Here is a 3,302-nt window from a genome sequence, read left to right as displayed (position 1 = left end):
ACCGGGGCACAAACCCGCGTCCCCTGCATCGGCAGGCGGACTCTCAACCACTGTGCCACCAGGGAAGCCCCCAACAGATATTTTGAATAAATTGTAGAATAATAATAACTACCAATTTCTGCTTCTGGTCAAGGTGGGTGAAGGAAGGGGCTGGATTTACCTTTCCATTTGAAACAAATAAACAAACAACAACAACAAAAAACAGACAAAATATATGAAACAACAATTTTCAATGCGCTGGACACCAGCAATGAAGGACATTGGAAATAAGTAAGGTGAGCTCTACAATTACCCCAGTTTACTTGCCTTCACGTATTTTCCAGGGCATGGTTCAGAGAGGGGAAACTGAGATGAAGCCTCACAGATTCCCTGAGTTGAAAAGAGAAAGGTGAGGGTCCAGGGACCAAATCAGCCTCATTTCTTAGGAGAGAGAACCAGAGAACACATAGCTGCACAAAGAGAGAACCCCAAAGATCAGCAGAGGGTCCCCTTGAGTATTCAGTAGAGTGCTGATCAGTGCATCCACTAGCCTGAGGAATGAACCATCTGAAGGGGGTTAGAAGGAACAGTGAGTACCAGGAACAATGCCTGTTCCCAGCAGCCAAACTGGAAATTTAGTTCATGGGGCACTGTTGGTTAAGTGTGTACTCAGTAGGATCTTGCCTCAGTGATGGGCAATAATTAGCCCTAAGCTGAGCACTACTCCAGAAAATGTCTAACAAGCACAAAAGCAAGACTTGAAAAACATCAAACCATTTCCAAGTAACTGAACTTCATCCCAGGAAAAAAAATTCAAGAAAAACTTATGGGAATGCAAAAACTATCCAGCACCCAACAAGGTAAAACTCACAATTACTAGCATCCAATCAGATACAACAAGACATGAAAGCATGACCCATAATGAAGAGAATAATCAGTCAATAAAAACTGGCCCAGAACTGACACAGATTGAAACCAAGTGGGGCCCTGTGGGGCTCCCAGGCATGGAGGCCTTTTTATCCCCCCTTTCTTGTAGGCAAGACTCCAGCCTCCATGACCTCTCCCGAGTTCCAAAGGGCAGATTGGAACAGTTGCTAATCAAGGGTGGAGCAGCCACGAAACCATCTGAGGCAAGATTAAAGGGACCAGAGAAGCTCATCAACCACCTGAGAGGCTGCACACACCTTAATCTTGTCAGCAACCCCACCCTTGGAGATGACCAGACCCAGTGTTGTGTTGAAACTTTGCAGAAGAAAGAAGAATGCAAGACTGTTACTGCCTTGATCCTTATCACATACTCCTGACCATGAGCCCCAACTATAAGACCTCTCCCTATTCCCCAGGGAGGGGGCCACAGTTCTTGAGGTGCTAGCCTACTGTGTTCCCTCTTTGCCTGGCAAAGAATAAAGCTATTCTTTCTCTTCCTCCAAAACTCTGTCTCTGTATTTCGGTTTGACATCGGTGCACAGAGATCCAAGATCTTGGCATCAAGATGTTAGAATGAACAGAGAAGACTGAAACAGTTATAATTGTATTCAGTATATCTAAAAGGTTCAGAGGAGACAAGGAAGACAAAAAAGACTCAAATTGAAAGTCCAGAGATTTAAAAATGTTACCTGAGGGCTTCCCTGGTGGTGCAGTGGTTGAGAGTCCGCCTGCCGATGCAGGGAACACGGGTTTGTGCCCCGGTCTGGGAAGATCCCACATGCCGCGGAGCGGCTGGGCCCGTGAGCCATGGCCGCTGAGCCTGCGCATCCGGAGCCTGTGCTCCACAACGGGAGAGGCCACAACAGTGAGAGGCCTGCGTACCGCAAAAAAAAAAAAAAAAAAAAAAAAAAAAAATTGTTACCTGAGATGAAAAATACACTGCATGGATATAAAGAAAAACTATTGTTTTCATTTACATCACATACAATATTCTCTGACTACCACTACAGTATTTCACTTTTGACACTTCTGACCACCAAATGTGTCTGGGGTTTTCCCCACACCACCAAGCAATTCTGCAGCACCACCTGAGTCCTACAGTTTTACTCAATTCTGACATATCTACCTGGAGATAGTGTCAGATCCCACAGATTAAGGGTTCGGTCCCACAAGACTGTCTCACCCCCAACTTCAAATGACAATTACAAGTCCAGGTTGTTACCTGTGCTTCTGACTGACCATCTATAGGTTGAACCCCCTCCTTGGTCCAATTAATTTGCTAGAGCAGTTCACAGAACTCAAGGAGAACATTTTATTTACTGGATTATAAAAGGATGTAGCTCAGGGACAGCCAGATGGAAGAGATGCATAGAGCAAGGTATGTGGGAAGGGACTCGGAGTTTCCATGCTTTCCCTGGGCTTGCCATTCTCCCAGGACCTCCATGTCTTTACCAACCCAGAAGCTCACCAAACCCTGTCCTTTTGGGACTTATGGAGGCTTCACTACATAGGCATGCTTGATTAAATCATTGGCCATGAGTGATTAATTCAAGCTCCAGTCCCTCTCTCCTCCTTGGAGGCTAGAAGTTGGAGGATAGGCTGAAAGTTCCAATCCTATAATCGCATGGTTAGTTGCCCTGGCAATCAGCCCTCATCCTTAGGTGCTTTCCAAAGGTTATTTTATTAACATAAACTCAGAGGTAGTTGAAAGGGGCTTGCTATGAATAACAAATGACACCTTTATCATTCTTATCACTTAGCTCTGTGTCAAGAAGGGGACAAAGGCCAAATATATATTTCATAAAATAAATCACAATATCACAATGGCATTAGAAAATATTAATGAACTTGAAGGCACAGCAATAGAAACTATCCTAAAGGAAACATACAGAGAAAAATGAATTTAAGAAATAAAAAGAAGGGGACTTCCCTGGTGGTGTGGTGGTTAAGAATCTGCCTGCCAATGCAGGGGACATAGGTTCGAGCCCTCTGGGAAGATCCCACATGCCGCGGAGCAACTAAACCCATGCGCCACAACTACTGAGGCTGTGGTCTAGAACCCGCGTGCCACAACTACTGAAGCCCGCGTGCCTAAAGCCTGTGGTCCACAACAAGAGAAGCCACCACAATGAGAAGCCCGCACACCGCAACAAAGAGTAACCTCCACTCACCACAACTAGAGAAAGCCGGTACGCAGCAACGAAGACCCAACTCAGCCAAAAATAAATAAATTAATTAATTAATTTTAAAAAATAAATTAAAAAAATAAAAAGAGAATCAGTGATATTTGGGACAACTTTAAGTGGCCTATGATATGAGTAATTTGAGTCTGTGAAGGGGAAACAGAAAAAAAAATTGGAAGAAATAATGGCCAAAAGTTTTCAAACTTGATGAAA

This window comes from Physeter macrocephalus, chromosome 16 (assembly GCF_002837175.3).
Source record: "Physeter macrocephalus isolate SW-GA chromosome 16, ASM283717v5, whole genome shotgun sequence".
NCBI lineage: Eukaryota > Metazoa > Chordata > Mammalia > Artiodactyla > Physeteridae > Physeter > Physeter macrocephalus.
This window is presented reverse-complemented; position numbering follows the sequence as displayed.